General features: G+C 38.1%; 1 protein-coding gene across 8 annotated transcripts in view; it reads right to left on the reverse strand.

Moving 5' to 3' along the window:
• NRG1 (neuregulin 1) overlaps positions 1-17,954 on the reverse strand; it is a 934,313-nt gene that overhangs the window by 223,671 nt on the left and 692,688 nt on the right. The window lies entirely within an intron of this gene.

Raw genomic sequence — 17,954 nt, forward strand, 5'->3', positions numbered from 1 at the left:
TTGACCCCAGATCTCATATTTAAGAGGTCCTGTCATGCTTTTAATAAATAAAGGAATAAAAGTGACACAATTTTTTTAAAAAACAGTGTAAAAATAAATAAAATAATGTAAAATAAATAGTAAAATTAAAAAAATGTTTTAAAAACTCCCCGTCCCGACGAGCTTGCGCGCAGAAGCGAACGCATACGTGAGTAGCGCCTGCATATGAAAACGGTGGTCAAACCACACATGTGAGGTATCGCCATGACCAGCAGAGCGAGAGCAATAATTCTAGTCCTAGACCTCCTCTGTAATGCAAAACATGCAACCTGTAGAATTTTTTAAACGTCACCTATGGAGATTTTTGAGGGTAAAAGTTTGACGCCATTCCACGAGCGGGCGCAATTTTGAAGCGTGACATGTTGGGTATCAATTTACTTGGCGTAACATTATATTTCACAATATTAAAAAAAAATGGGCTAACTTTACGGTTGTCTTATTTTTTTATTCAAAAAAGTGAATTTTTTCCAAAAAAAGTGCGCTTATAAGACCGCTGCCCAAATACGGTGCCAAAAAAAGTATTGCAATGACCGCCATTTTATTCTCTAGGGTGTTAGAAAAAAAAAACATATATAATGTTTGGAGGTTCTAAGTAATTTTCTAGCAAAAAAACCTGTTTTAAACATGTAAACACCTAAAATCCGAAACAAGGCTGGTCCTTAGCCACTGTACAATATTCGAGGCTATTATCTCTGAGATAATACATGCTAACATTTATTTCAAGTTAAAAAACCCTTCCTGTTTCTCCCTCCTAATTTGCTTGCATACTGTCCAGTCATAGTACAATATTTGTGGCTTTGTTCTCTCAAATAATACACCATAATATTTATTTTAAAATAGAACCTGCCCGGCTCCCCCCTTATATTGTGGCTTAACCAATCTGCTTACATAATGTCCAGTCATTGTACAATATTTGAGACTATTGTCTATTACATAATACATAGTAAAGCTTTTAATATGCGATCGCATTCCCATTAGCATGTCACTATAGAGATTTAATTGAAGCATAGGATATAAGGTGGCTACAACATCCAATGGCCATCCCCTGATGAAGTCACGTGTCCAGTGATGTAACCCGTAGGGCAGTGCTGATGACGTCAAGCCACACACCCGGAAGTTTGCGATCAGTCATCTTGTGAGTGCCTGGAGACCAGGGCCCTTAAAGGGACTACTTTCTGTAGTGCATCAGATATGTACTTTTAAATGTAAGTTATTAAAAAAAATACTGGTGGAAACTGTTTTACGCTATGATGGTCTATCTTTATTTGAGCTTTGGTGGAAGAAATAAAGTACGATCAAGGAGGATGGAGATGGATTGAATACCTGGGAGACTTGAGTCTGGAGAAATATCCGAAGCAATACCTACCCAGCACTATTTGACCTAATATTATTTTGGGTCAAATACTGGAGGTGAGAGTACATATATTTGTCGGTGAAGGGAAGAGCACTCTTATCAGTGAAATTATCACAAGTGGATTGCACATTAATCAATTGATCAGCATTAATTCATTGGGACATTCATATCATTATTGGCACGTCTATATATCACTTGAGGAACTTAGTATTCATTTTTGGCATGTATTGGTAAATTAAGTGAACTATATAACACTAATCGGCTGATTAGTAAAAATTCATTTATTTACAAACATCATTATTTACAAACGTCATATTTTTGGCACATTTAGTCACATATTATAAGACAGCACTACAGTGAGATAACATTATAGTCTGGAGTACAGGTTAACTTCTTTAGGACCGCTCGTCCACATTGTATTGTGGACCAGCAGCTCCTACAGACACAGACATACCCGTATGTCGCTGGGTACAGGGCTTTGTACAGAGGGACTAATCTCTTTTTTTCTTCTCCCTCCTAAGCAGGAAGAAGCAACAAATAGATTTTTAGTAAAAAGCAGCACATAATACATACAAATAACACCTGTTAGGCACACACTTAACACCTTGATTACCTCAAGATGTTAACTCCTTCCCAGCCAGTGTCATTAGTACAGTGACAGTGTATAGTATTCTCACTTATCACTGTATTAGTGTCACTGGTGATGTCAGTGTCAGTTATTCAGTTTCCACCCAGTGTCAGTTATTGTCAGATTGGCTGCCACACTATTACAGTTTTATGATCAAGGAGGACATTACTACTATAAAAAAAATCCAGTATATATACCATAGTTTGTAGTCACTATAACGTTCACACAAACCATTCAGTATACACTTACTGGAACTTTTTTTATTATTACCAAAGACATGTAGCAGAATAGATTTTGGCCTAAAAAATGCCATTAATTTAATTTGGGTACAGCGTTGTATGACCGCAAATTTACCAGTTAAAGTAGTACTACTCTGTTAGGCCAGGATATCGATCATTAGTTAAACTCTCATAAATCCCAAACTCTCAGGTCTCATACCTATTCTATCATTTTTACTTTAGTGAAATTACCTCCCTAAAAGTCACTACACTAATGTAGAAGAAGATAACACTAAGACAATATGCATGCTATATATTACAAGGTACAGGCACATTAAACCTCTTAGGAGAAAGACAACTATGTGGTGTCTAGCAATCATTATTTCATTCTGCTTAATAATATGCTTGTTTTTGGGTTGTGAAACCTTGTCATATGGAAATCTAGATGTATCCAGGATAGTTGGTATTAAGTGTGTGTCCACTAAGCATAATAAAATACTCCAGTGCACCTATAACACACCCACAGACCCATTGATTGGGTGAAGTTAGCTCTGCAACACCCTCTCCAAGAAAAGGTGGCTGCACTAGCAGCTTCAAGCTCTCATCTACCAACGGGAACTGTTAAAATTCATGAGACTCGAGTAAGAGGGCCATTGAATCTTGCAATGTTAGCCTTAATCCAAGTGATCTTAACTCTGTACTCTACCAAAACCAGGTACCAGACTACACTAAAGTATTTTTCACTTTAAAATTATTTTATTTTACTGTTTCTTATTTCTGTTTTTGTATTATCTTTTCTGTAAATATGTCTTCCACCTATTTTATTTTCTTTATCATGAACACAATATTTAAAAATTATTAAGCTGAAGCTCTGAAAACTCTAACTAGAAATTAAAACCACTGCCTCTTTGAATAAGCTGATATAGTTTAAAGTCTGTTACCTTCCTGTCTAGGCATTGCAGTGAGTGATGCAGACATTATTTAAAGGTCAAAATCGCAACATAGGATGCTATGAATGGTGTGTTCTTCCATTAAAATACCCACTGGCTACCATGTGGGTGTAACTGATTAGTTGACCTGCCATAGTGATGGCCACTTTTAGTTGTTCTGCAGCTGGAAAATCTCTGCACGGGGTGGGACTGAAATTGTACAGTTGCCACAGCTGAAGTTAAAGGTGATGCTTACTCTGCCTATATTTTGCCTTCACTGGTTCATTGTTCTCCCCTTCAACAACAAATGACATTTTTTAATAAAGCCTGTTTTCATTGCATACCTTATTTTATACCCAGTGATAACATCACTGGGTCTCTGTGTTTTCTCTATGCAAAGGCCGTTATATATAGTTTCCTGAAAACATCATGGAACCCTCTAAAGAGTCCTCAGCCTTGATGCAAGCATTAGACTGGCTCTCTGGAGAGGTTTACAGATATCAAAATGATGGGTGGATGTCAGTCTGTAGGAAAGAGTGTTCCTAAGCAGGCTTAATTTGTATGCAGACTGCCTTAGGTTGCTGCTCTCCCATGAAGAACTAAAATTGAATGAATGAAAGGGGCAATATGAACTAAGTGGAAAATAAAGGTAAGGGAAGATATCACTGCTCCAGGAGGACAAACAAGTAGTAAGCCTCTTCACCAGTTTAGAAGCCACAGGTGCTGGCAATTGCTTGTAGCAATAAATAGGAAGTGGTTCTGGACAGCCGCACTCTGAAAAAATTGCCTTTTTATTAAAAAAATCAAATCAAAATCAAAGATACATGCCACAGCAGGGGGAGCTGTCTGCTGTGGTAGATATCTTTGATTTTGATTAGATTTTTTGAATAAAAAGGCAATTTTTTCAGAGTGCGGCTGTCCAAAACCACTTCCTATTTATTGGAAAATAAAGGTGTCGCTCAGACTTTGAAGGGTCCTAGTCCAATGCCAACTGCTGGGAGTGCTGGCCTGGAATAGGACTCGTCTCAGCTCCAGACAACACCATGTAGCAAAAAGGTATCCCATAAGCCACACATTGTTACATGTCTGCTGTGAAGGAGTATGTGTCAGTCTCAGCCCGGGTTCCCACCAGGCCATGCCACCAATGCGTTTTGTTCTGTCCCTGACACTCAATCATGAATTAAGATTAAGCTCTGGAGGTGGAGTAAAATGTGTTGGGGAGGGGCTGGTCAGAGCCCGGGCTGAAACTGCCACATACTCCTTCACAGTGGACTTGTAGCAATGTACGGCTTATGGGATACTTTTTTTTTGCTACATAATGAAAGGGGTAGGCCAGGGACAGTTAGGATATGGAGGAGAGATCTAGATGATACTGGTTGTTGTCCAGCCAGTTAATGAAGCAGGCTCTATCTAATTTCAAAGTGTGCTGTGAAATAAGAGTAAGCTAATTCAGTACAGGAGGAGAGCCTGTAGAACTGTGCATAACTAAAGATAGGACTGGCGTTCAGCTTTAACATCCCAAGCTCATACAAGTGTAGCAAAGAGAAGTAGAGGTTACGCTGGACTGCTGAAATGCTAAAATTCAGGTTTACCTGTAGTAAAGATAAGTAAGGTCGGCAAGCTGGCCCTGCTGTCTGACATGCTGCCAAAATCTCAGGACTGGTGAAATAAATTTTCAAATTATTTGGCAGGTAAAACAACCCCCATTTACATACTTAACTGTTTGCCTGGAGTTCAGTTGTTCTAGCAACGATAAAACATTTTGCTACATTTTGTTAACAAACAACAGGTTATATTCTCTTCACTTTTTATGTTCCCTATCATGCAAAATACAGGATGATTACTATATCATATTATAGAATATGTATAAGTTACATTGTTCAGTTACATTGTACTTGCTTTAAAGTGTTACTAAACCCAGGAGCCTGCATTCGTTATATCTGGTCTCCCACAGTAAACAGAACATGCAATTATTTTGTTAAATATAAACTGCTAAATACCTTTTCTCATCAGCAGTATATAGAAGTCTTGTGACTTTATAAGTGCCTGGTTAAAGCTTGTAGGAGTTTTCATTCTCCTCTGACTGTCCTCTGAGGCTGCAGGACCCTGACCCTCTGTCCGGACAGTGCTGATTGGCCCTGTGCTAATCATATGCACCCTCCCAAGAAGAAAAAAAAAACAAAACACTAGCAGTACTCACCAAACTGAGCATGTGACTCCAAAGTCTCTGTACTATCCGGAGATGCATTGGTGACTGTGGAAGAAGGGGAAGATTGGAAAAGACGGGATCAAACAGCCTTTTTACACAATGCAGAGGATTAACCCCTTAGGTTCCACAGTAAGTATAACAAGCATGCTATTCTGCATATACACACTGAGTTTAGTAATACTTTATGTCCTAAAATATAGAATGCCTGCAACAAAATCAAAGTCTATCAAAAGCCTGACTCACATGTATGATGTGTTTATGCGATCCTTAGATAGGATCCACACATCAGTTCACAGAGCTGACCCATGGAAGGCTTTCTGCATTCCCATTTGTGTGGGTGAACGTTCCTTGACCGTACAAACATGTACTAAGTTGAGTAATCCGTAAACATATTTTTATCTGAAATATATTAGAGTAAACAAAATATACAATTGTCTCTAGACTATATAAATGTTTTTTTTTGTATACTTCACTTAAATTTATATGTTCAAGGCTGGGTTTTATGATGTTACATGATATGCTTCATAACCTGACATATGTTGCATGTCATGATAGTTTTTAATAACAAAAGATTTTGATTTGGTTTAGAAGAGTATTTTTATACTTCACATACAGTATATTCTGTGCATTCAGGCATTATTCTTTTTTTACACATTTTCTTGAAATGTTTTTAGTAGAACGAACATGTTGGAACAATAATGCGATATACAGATTCAGTCGACTTGTCCTGTGATAGGCTTTCACTTTGCTTTGAAATGCTTGCTTTCCAGAAGAGGTCACTACTATGCAAGAAGGGAATTCAGTGCAGCTGATATAGTAAAACCTTTCAACCATTTTCAGTGCTTTGATATTAACCCCTTTTTAAATTTCTTATAAGGTGTTTTTGTATTTTCTATGACCATCACAAATTATTGTTTTAGACAGAATAACTTGTTTTAGATGTAAGTTATGTAGAGAGAACATATATTAGTTTCAAGTCATATTAGGTATTTATTGCAGTTACTTTCATAGCGCTGTCAATTTACCCAGTGCTTTAAAAATGTATTATACATTCACATCACTCCCTGTCCTCAATAAGCTTACAATCGAAGGTCCCTAACTCACATTCATACATACACATACTAGGGACAATTTAGACAGGAGCCAATTCATCTACCAGCATATCTTTGGAGGAAGAAACTGGAGTTCCCGGAAGAAACCCACACGGGCACAGGGAGAACAGGCAAACTCTACGCAGGTAGTGCCATGGTTGCAATTTTACCGCCATCACTAGTGCTAAAAAAAAAAAAAGACTTATTGCTGCGCCTATTCCCTTAAAGTGCATGGTAATTAATCATAAATAGTAATAATTCATTGCTTGTGTAAACCTTCATCCATATATCTCTAAAAAAGAATATGCAATCAAAACCTTGTTTTGTGCTCAGTATATGTGATCATCGATAAAAATATCTAAATGTAAGCCTTTCAAACAAATATAGCAAACTGGCAGTAAAGTGCAATTGTTACGAGTGTCCTTTTAACAGTCCAAATCATATTGTGCCAAAACATTTGTTCACACATGTGTGCCAGTGCTTCAGTGACTTCCACCACCTTGAAATATTGCGCCCTCCTCCAACTTTGACCTGTTTTCCCATCTCAGATTGTGCTTTCCCCTACTTTGGGGCACTAGACATGGACTCCTCTGTGATCCTACTCCTTCTCCTGTCTATTCCTAGTGCTGCTAGACAGAAGTGTTAACCACTGTGCTGCCCATATTAAAGTAAACCTGACAAAAGAAAAATACAGAGGTTGCCACTACTGACCGTATTCATAAAAGCTACCATAGAACCATAAAATAAATGTGTTGAAGCTCACTAAGCATAACAGACCTGCCAATCTGATTTCGGTTTACTGCAGTGGCAACTAAAAAAAAAAAAATGTATTAAAGATAAGATTTCCTATATATTCTTATGTTATAGTATGCTATATATTGCACATTACTTATGTTCTTTGAAGTTTCATTTGAGACCAACAATGTTAGAAAAATAAGAGGAATCCCGGGAAGCAAGTACAAATATTCAATAATAACGATGAGTGAATTAAGCAAGATTCAATTCACCCAGTGCTCATCAAATCCAGCAGAAAGTTATGTGAATTCAAACTATGTATCAAATGTGCAATGGCGTCAACAAGAGGCAAACTTTGATTGATTCTGGCCATTGGTAGAGCTACCAGGCAAGTTACTGTGCAAAAAAAGTCATGGTAAGTAAGGCACAACCAGGGGTGCCTATGCTAATGGCAAAGAAAAGTACAGCAAGGGGAGAGTCCTCTTCATATAGGTTCAAGGGCAAATGTTTGAAACTACAAGTTTAAAAGAGAATAAGTGCACTCCTGTGACCCAGAAGAGTAGCATGGCCAAGCATGGCTGACATTACATAGCCGGTCCAGGCTCTGCAGGGATCCTGACTTTAAGGCTGGGATCCAATTGGCAGATGGTTCAGCCTCTCAGCATGCCACTGAGAGCCTAAGCCAACTGCTCCTGCCCCCTCCCTATATCGACACTCCATTGAACACTGGAGGGATAGAGCCGAGAGCCGGTGACTGACAGTCACTCTCTGCTCAGTGAGGACTGAGAACTGAGCAATCAGCAGTTATGTGATCGCTCAGCTCTCGGTCTTAGAGCTGGCTGGGGGACAGTAGCAGAATCGGCTTTATGCTGCAGTCATATAGGTAAGTATGAGTGTATGTTTTTTTTGCTATCCCACACTTCTCCTTTAGGGTAATACTCTGTAACTGTACATGGCATGAACAGCACAATTTTTAGGGGCAGCCTTAGTGATAGCATGCTTTGGCAACACATATTTGGCTGTGGAATTGATATATTTGTAAGCAAACTAACTTTGCTTACAGATAGAAGCAGCATCCTGATCTACTATCATTTGAATCATCCCATTTTTTTCAGGTAGATTTAGCAGCAATATGCGTGTTTTCATCAAGTGGTGCTAAGGCCAGAAGTCCACTACAGTCTTACATGTAGAGTGAAATATAAGATTATTGATCCTCTGCACAGGCTCCAACTAAAACAGCATATTCCAGATCATATACAAGTGCAATCCAAATGACTGAAAATAAATGCAGACCTACTACATTTGTAATCCACCGATGTGCATGCATACCAAAACATGACTTGCATATACAGAGTCTTCAAAAAAGTCTTCAAAAAAAAAAGAAGACACAACCAGTTTTTTTTCTATAAAAAGTACAACCACCAGTGCCATGATTTGGGTGGGTAAAAATAGGCCAGTAACAGTACAGTTTGGCAGCAATTCAGAAAGCCAGAGCCATTGTCTCCACAGCTCACTCGCTCTCTCTTACTCTCTCTCTCTCTCTCTCTCTATATATATATATACACTTTATTAAGAACACACCTACAGGAAAAAAGAAAATAAACTGTTGGTGTAACTGGGTAAAACGTGATAGCTAAACATTCTATCCCACCTATTTGTAACCTTTTCTGTTGTATTAAACTGTATCAGGTTGCCTTTGTTTGTCGTTTCCCCGTTTCTCCCATGCTCACTCAGTGTTAACTCTTCAAAACTTTCTTAAAGTGATTGTAAACATAATTGTTTTTAAAATATCAAACATACTTATCTGCTCTATACAATGATTTTGCTCTGAGCAGCCCGATCCTCCACTTATGGAGTTCCCCATTGGTGCTCCTGGCTCCTCCCCCCTGCCAAGTGCCCCTATAACAAGCCACTTATATGGCTTTTGCATCCATGCTGTGCATGGGGTGCTGCTGAAGAGGAATCCTTCTGGGTAGCATGATTGGTAACCAAGTGACGCTTTTCAGAATGCAGATACTTTGTCAAGCCTAAAAGTGATCTAAGTGAACAGGAGTTTATAGACATCCGAAACAAATTCACAAATTAACAAGGAATTATGAAATGGGGAATAGTGATTGTTTGTTAAAACAAAAAGAAAACATAACTTTTAATCAATATTTACTAAAAAGACCCTTTAGTAAAAAAAACAGTAAAAGACATTTAATAATAACTATATAATTTAAATTAATAGTATTTCCATAGTTAAAGCAGAGCTCCACCCAAAAAGAGAAGCTCCACTTGTCTGCTTCCCCCCCCCTCTGGTGGCGCATTTGGAACCTTGTGGGGGGGAGCGGGTACCTTGTTTTGACATGTGCCCGCTCCCACTTCCTGCTAAGTTTGCAGCTGCAAACTCAGCCAAAAGTTCAGACTTCGCCGCAGCTGGCCCATTGAGAAAACGCAGGGCGATTTGTGCATGTGCAGTAGGAAACCAGCTGTGAAGCCGCAAGGCTAGACTGTCAGTTTCCCTTACCCAAGATGGTCGTGCCAGCACCCGGGAGCCGATTCAAGATTCAGCTTGGGTGAGGACACCATGGGATCCCTGTACAGGTAAGTGCCCTAATAGTAAAATTTAGCAGTTAGAGTATTTGTAGCTGCTGACCTTTAATTTTTTGGTGGTGGTGGTGGTGGGGGGGGGGGGGGGGGCTGGAGCTCCTCTTTAACCCCCAATGAAAAAATTATTATAGAAAATAACACTGTGAGTGCAAAAACACTGTTATGTTGAACAATGTAACCATATATAATACTCAAGTAGTGTAAAATGTAACAAGTTAAACATAATACTCTGGACACATTTAATTCACCCATTGGTGACCTCTAGTGGTGAAAAATTGTTAAAGTAAATAGTTCCAATACCAGAAATACCCTCTACATGAAACACAATAAAATATCATGTACAAAAAAATCTACATACAACTGTACTGTATTGTGAAAAAAAGGTTTAAACACAAAACTCCAGCTCAATAACGTTATTTTAATTTGCACAAGTACAGAATACAATCAAAAATTCTGTACTGTACTGTACAAAACAATAATGTACAGCGCGTCGTTTGGGTGGGGAGAGCTGGTCATAAGTCCGAGCGGTCATTAAAGTTGTTAAACAAGTAATGTAATTATAGGCACCAACAAAACTAGTCATGAAACCCATAATTAATGATCATGTGACCATAGCTTCAGTGCTGGCATACGTTTCTCTGCAGGTTTTTTTATCAGTGATCCCTCCCCAGTCTGCAGCTTTGGAGAGCCAAAATTTAAAGCATGGATTGACGCTCCCTCTGACTCTCTCCCAGTTGTAAGTTGCAAATTGGCAGCTCTGTGAATTAACTTTTGACATGCTGATCAATGCACTAGGTTGTAGCTGTTTTCTATTGACTGTAACATATATGGACTTTTTACGGTCTTCAATTTGACCTTTTGCTGTCATATCAGTCTTGTAGGTTCAACCTATAAACCTTTCCACATAGGTATTATCCTAAAAGTGCCAGTATTTCTGCTTTTTTGTTGTTTTTTTTGGCTTCACCTGGACTGAACAAATTTGCTACTCCATTTTCTTCTGCAGTACCTAACATGAGGTATTAGGTACCACCACCTCCAGCAACAGTGAAGAAACACCTGTACAGAAAAGGAATGAAGGGACCTTTACATCAAACCTCGCTAAGTACAGTACATGACTGAAAGAAGAACTAATGAACACCAGCCTCACAAACTTTGCTGATTCCCTGAGAAGTATAGAGACTGGAGATCCACCTTGAAATGAAAGGTATGGCCAAAGCTTTTTTGGTCTGGACAGCTGCACTACTGTAGAAATCACCTTTATTTAGAAAATCGCTAAACAGGGAAAAAGCTTTAAGGAAATTACAGCAGAGGAGCTGAATGACCCGCTGACATGTTTCCGCTACACTAGCGCTTACTCATAGCAGTCTCAACCACTGCCATCAGAAACACTCGTATAAAATACTCCCATCTACTGGTGAAACCAACAATCAAGACAAGAACCCACCCACAAAAGTTTCACATGTATGTGTTGGAAACAAAAAAAAAAAAAAAAATATATATATATATATATATATATATATATATATATATATATATATATATATATATATATATAGTGGGGAGAGAAAGTATTCAGACCCCCTTAAATTTTTCACTCTTTGTTATATTGCACCCATTTGCTAAAATCATTTAAGTTCATTTTTTCCCTCATTAATGTACACACAGCACCCCATATTGACAGAAAAACACAGAATTGTTGACATTTTTGCAGATTTATTAAAAAAGAAAAACTGAAATATAGACCCTTTGCTCGGTATTTAGTAGAAGCACCCTTTTGATCTAATATATCCATGAGTCTTTTTGGGAAAGATGCAACAAGTTTTTCACACCTGGATTTGGGGATCCTCTGCCATTCCTCCTTGCAGATCCTCTCCAGTTCTGTCAGGTTGGATGGTAAACATTGGTGGACAGCCATTTTTAGGTCTCTCCAGAGATGCTCAATTGGATTTAAGTCAGGGCTCTGGCTGGGCCATTCAAGAACAGTCACAGAGTTGTTGTGAAGCCACTACTTCGTTATTTTAGCTGTGTGCTTAGGGTCATTGTCTTTTTGGAAGGTAAACCTTCGGCCCAGTCTGAGGTCCTGAGCACTCTGGAGAAGGTTTTCGTCCAGGATATCCTTGTACTTGGTCGCATTCATCTTTCCCTCAATTGCAACCAGTCATCCTGTCCCTGCAGCTGAAAAACACCCTCACAGCATGATGCTGCCACCACCATGCTTCACTGTTGGGACTGTATTGGAGAGGTGATGAGCAGTGCCTGGTTTTCTCCACACATACCGCTTAGAATTAAGGCCAAAAAATTCTATCTTGGTCTCATCAGACCAGAGAATCTTATTTCTCACCATCTTGGAGTCCTTCAGGTGTTTTTTAGCAAACTCCATGCAGGCTTTCATGTGTCTTGCACTGAGGAGAGGCTTCCGTCGGGCCACTCTGCCATAAAGCCCCGACTGATGGAGGGCTGCAGTGATGATTGACTTTCTACAACTTTCTCCCATCTCCCGACTGCATCTCTGGAGCTCAGCCACAGTGATCTTTGGGTTCTTCTTTACCTCTCTCACCAAGGTTCTTCTCCACTGATATCTCAGTTTGGCCGGACGGCCAGCTCTAGGAAGGATTCTGGTCCTCCCAAACGTCTTCCATTTAAGGATTATGGAGGCCACTGTGCTCTTAGGAACCTTAAGTGCAGCAGAATTTTTTTGTAACCTTGGCCAGATCTGTGCCTTGCCACAATTCTGTCTCTGAGCTCTTCAGGCAGTTCCTTTGACCTCATGATTCTCATTTGCTCTGACATGCACTGTGAGCTGTAAGGTCTTATATAGATAGGTGTGTGGCTTTCCTAATCAAGTCCAATCAGTATAATAAAACACAGCTGGACTCAAATGAAGGTGTAGAACCATCTCAAGGATGATCAGTGGAAATGGACAGCACCTGAGTTAAATATATGGGTGTCACAGCAAATGGTCTGAATACTTAGGACCATGTAATATTTCAGTTTTTCTTTTTTAATAAATCTGCAAAAATGTCAACAATTCTGTGTTTTTCTGTCAATATGGGGTGCTGTGTGTACATTAATGAGGAAAAAAATGAACTTAAATGATTTTAGCAAATGGCTGCAATATAACAAAGAGTGAAAAATTTAAGGGGGTCTGATTAATTTGGGTCATTTGATACACTATAAATCCTATATGGTTTGTGAGTATATTTTGTATTATTTAATCCTTTAATAAAGCACTGGAGGTAATGCACTAGTGCATTTGCACCCTTTTTGTTTTTGTAGTTAGATAAAGGCATTAATCTGATTTGGAAGAGATTAGAGCAAACTGAAGCCCTGAAGTTATTGACAGGAATTAAACTTCTTGAGCTTGAAATCGTCAAGGAAGACCCACATCTACCAAATCTTAGCTATCTTGTTACTGTACATGGTGTGAACCCAATCATAGCAAAATTGCCCTATGATATCCAAGAGGGGGTTCAATATATAAGGGAAACAAAAAAAGTCCCTTTCCATGTTTCTCCTTCTTTACAAAGTTCATAAAGGTTTAGCCAGAGCCAAGATTGATAGAAGCTTCTCAGTTATCAACTTAGCTACCTAGTAACTGCACATAGTTTGAGCCCAGTTATCAACTTCCCTCCCTATCCCTCCAATAACAAGAAAAGAAAACATCACCATTAAATACAGAAACTCTAGAAACATTGGGGTTGATTTACTAAAACTGCAAAATCTGGTGCAGCTGTGCATGGTAGCCAATCAGCTTCTAACTTGAGCTTATTCAGTTAAGCTTTGACAAAACATAATGGCAGCTGATTGGGTTCTATGCAGAGCTTCACCAGGTTTTGTACTTTCCAGTTTTAGTAAATCACCACCATGGCTTCCATGAGAAAGACACGAGTTACACCCACTACCAGCAGCAATGTGAAGAAAGGGGAAAAGGTCCTAACTCCTACTGTCTCATTCATGACAAACCACATCCTCTCAGAAAGTATTGTGTATTCAAAGGAAAGCCCTGTTAAGAACACAAAGAGTTTCTAAGGAATCATGACATTTGCTTCAGATGTTCCACATTCACAGGGCACTTTGCCAGAGGCTGCAATGCTACAGTTAAGTGCTCAGTATGTGACAGTGACAGGCATGTATCAGCCTTACACAGAGGCCCTTTTAAACAAAATTCTATATCCACTGAAGATCTTACACCTATGTCAGATCATGGCTGGGAGGGCCACGAGTGGCCACCTCCAATGATCATATCTAAATATAGTTACGTCACAAAGGAATTTTACAGCCAGCCAGTGCTAAAATATGTCTGTAGAAAGTTTTCTCAAGGACAACTAGAGAAGGCTGCCAAAATGTATGCTATTTTAGATGGCCAAACCAGTCATTCATTTGCCATTTCAGAGTTCTTTGACATGTTCAATGTCAGTACTGTCCTACACCCTGCACACATGTTCTGGCCCAGTGGAACTACAAGAAGAATTACCCCTGCTGGAGAATTCAGTTTTTTTTCAGATATGAAGGGAACTGGAAAATGTCATCTTTCTACACTTAGTAAGTAATCTTTTATGGACTTGGGTAATAGTTTATAGCAAAATCAAAATATTTCAAACAGGGAGTGCTCTGTCCCATTGCCTTGTATCTTTTCTATGTTGTATTGAACTGTATCAGGATGCCTTTCGGTTTAGGACCCCTACAATCTGCTTACTTATCTGATTTGGTTTCTCCCTCTGTCCTCCCCTCCTGTTTAATTAGTTCAGTCCTAGCTAGACCTTCCCTGTTTCTTCCATGTTCCCTCAGTCAGTGTTAGCTCTTCACAGGTATGGATTAAGAAAGTAATTGTCTTCTAAAAGACTGGAAAAACGTCCTCTGTACTGCAGTTATCTGAAGTAAAATTCCGTTGGATTCAACTTCAATGTCTTGCTAAAGAGTTAGGCTGTATGTGGATGGTGCTAAGTCAGTAGATGACAATACTGTCAGGATCAACAATATGAAAATATGGCAATGCAAATCAGCATTTGAAAAGCTTGACTTTATTATTTTTTGTTTCTTACTTAAATTATATTTAAAACTCCATGTTTATGTAAGACTATTCAGTGAACAGGGTGAAGATGCAGAATTAACGCCATTTTCACCCCTTATCATGTTAAAGAAAATTGAAATATTACAGATCAACTGGAGTATAAACAGGTCATAAAACTATTTTTCAGGGGGATTCCAAAACACTGCTAATGCTAACGACAAATTGAATCATATGTTATTTTGATTTTACCCACTGATAAACTTTAAGTTTATTGTGTATTTCCACTTTTGCAGTCAAATTTGGCAAACCCTCCTAATATGTATGTTATGCATTCCCATTCACAAAGCATGCCTAAAAATAAATTAAAAAAATATTTCTTACCTTTCTAGTTGTTTCTTAGGAGCAGATTTATACATAGGAGTTCATATGCAACTTGATATTGTGCAGTTAGGGGACAGACTGAAAAATAGTTTTTAAAAGTGCTCTAACATACAATGTACTGTCTAATTCCTGCGATCTTTAACCCTTTGTTAGGACAGACAGTTCTATCCTGCTCCTTAACATTACATAGAAGGGGAAAGCTATGTCGGTTTTTTCTTTTAAAGTAAAAAACAAATATAAATACAATCAGCAATTTTTTAAATATGTTATAAGTTATTCTTTATTCTGGGGACATATAACAAATATGAAGTAGTTGTTAGTCCATTTGGCTTTAAAAGTGAAAATATACAAGTAGAAATATAGGCAAAACTTTTTTTTTCATTTTGGATAGAATAAGGAAGGGTTATAACTCCTGTCAGATATTTTTTTCATCATCTGTGTCCCATTGCGGAGATTTCCCAAACAGGTAGTGAAAGGAAATCCCTGCAAAATAATGGAATTTCTTTTGGACCCCCAGGTCACCAGAACTAGTGTCCCTATTGGAAGGATTTCCATCTATTACTTTTCTAGGGACAACCCAAAATTTTAGATTTTCTTTTACTTTCACTTTCAATGATAATGGTAAACTGGACAAAAAGAGAGGGTGAATCTCCCTAATGGGTGCATAGGCAGCAATAAAAACTGGCAGGTGTTCTAATTCCCTCTCTACTCTATCCAAAACTAAAAAAAAAATATTTTTCCTTCAGTTACACTTTAAAGAAGAGGCATGTCAGAAGACCTTTTCAAATCCTTTAGAGGACGCTGAGTGCAGAGCACTTGTCCCCATTCAAATCCATGCTGTGGATTTTAAATAAAATGATTATTTTATTACAGTTGGTGCTGGCTGCAACGCCACCCCTTAAAGTCCAAAGCACAGGGGATTCCTATTGGGGGGGTGCAGCTAGCACTCAGCTCTGTCACCTACCCATCAGCACTGTATCTTCTCACCTTTCCAAGTGCTTCTTAGTGCAGACACAGCCCTGACCTGGCAGCTATACAGGGCAGAAAATTAAGAAACCGTCAGCCTGTCTTGTCGGGAATTCACAAAAAACACAAGCTGATAACAGCACACATTAGGTACTACACTTGTTTGAGAGAGACTAATGTAGTATCTTGTGTGCACTCTTGTCAGCTTGTGTTTTTGTGAATAAAAGCACTGATGGTTTTCACTCTCTGCTATGGGTAGCAGGTCTGGTCTGAGTCTGCATTAAGAAGTACTGAGAGATGAGGAGGCAAAGGGCTTCATAGTAGAGCTGCATGTTTTATCTGACAGCTTATGAGGAGGAGGGGGAATGGATTTGTGCAGGCCCTGTGTACACTGACATCAGTCAGAATTTTTGCTTCCTTTGTTGTCAGATAACAGTGCTGGCATCCAACAATGTTGCTCAGCAACCCCTGCATGGACCTAAATGGGGACAAGTGCTATCCTCCAGGGGGTTTAATAAACTTTTGGTCTTCTGTTGAGACTTCTTTAAGGCTTTCAGGCAACTGATTGTTATGCACTGAATGGTTGATGTTTCTGTCTGTTAAACAAAGAATCTAGTGTGCCTAATTGAGTAGAGACAAAAGATCAATGTCTGTTTGATAAGTGTGTGCATAACTATGTGCCTGGCAGGTCAGAGTAAAATTGTCTTACGGTTATTGTTGAAGCAATTTCTCACTGCCTCAAGTCTATGGCTGCTTGTAGACCCCATAACTATATATACAAAAAGCACTTTCAGAAACTTCTAAACAAACTACCTGCATATAGCCAAAAGGCCTTCTTTCTCATAACAATTACATCTAAACTTGTCCTTTAATTGCCGAAAGACTAAGATCAAGAAAATAAATATTACCATAATAAACTGCACTAAATCTATAAACATAGTTTTAATGGTAATTGGACTGAATTAAATCAATATTATCACTATAAGTCTTGCACATCTAAATATACATAAATAACAGGTTTTTCTTCACTTTTGTTAAAAAGCAGATACATTTTACAACTCAGATGATGATCAGCCAGCGCTTAACAAAAATAAATGGTTTTATGACGCAAAGCTGTAATATTTGTTATAATTTGCAATGATAAATTTTCATAACATTCACTTTAATATGTCTGCTTATCAAGTTTATCATAACCATCACATGATATAAACGCTAGTAAAACTGCTACAAACGCATGAAATAAAGCTTTACATGAGTATTTCATTTAAAACTAAAAGGAGTATAGTTCAGATTCAAATTGTTCAAATATTTAAGATACATTCCTATATACCTTTAAGCATTTTAAATACACTTAATGAGAACACATTTTAAATCATTTATTAAACTACATAGTGTGACACCTTTTTATCATGCTGTACTTTTCTTAATGTCAGTATTCATTGCATTGCATTACTATATTATTTTTTAGTAAACTTAACATAGTGAATTTATTAATGGATTGGTTGGCTGAACTCTGGGAATATATATTATATATATAAGCTTTCTATTATAATTAAGGAATAAAATGGTGGCATCTTTCCACCCCCAGCCTGCTGATTGGATAATGAAGGAGCAGCAGCAGACTGGTAGTATCATCTGTATGCTTATTTTGCCTCCCAATGAAGGTGGGAATTTTTTTTCTATATATAGTAATAAGAATTAACCCAAAATCTTTAATCTTAAATTGTGAATAATCAGAACATATATACAATATATATATATATATATATATATATATATATATATATATATATATAATCAC

The sequence above is a fragment of the Aquarana catesbeiana genome, linkage group LG01, assembly GCF_042186555.1.
Source record: "Aquarana catesbeiana isolate 2022-GZ linkage group LG01, ASM4218655v1, whole genome shotgun sequence".
Taxonomy (NCBI): domain Eukaryota; kingdom Metazoa; phylum Chordata; class Amphibia; order Anura; family Ranidae; genus Aquarana; species Aquarana catesbeiana.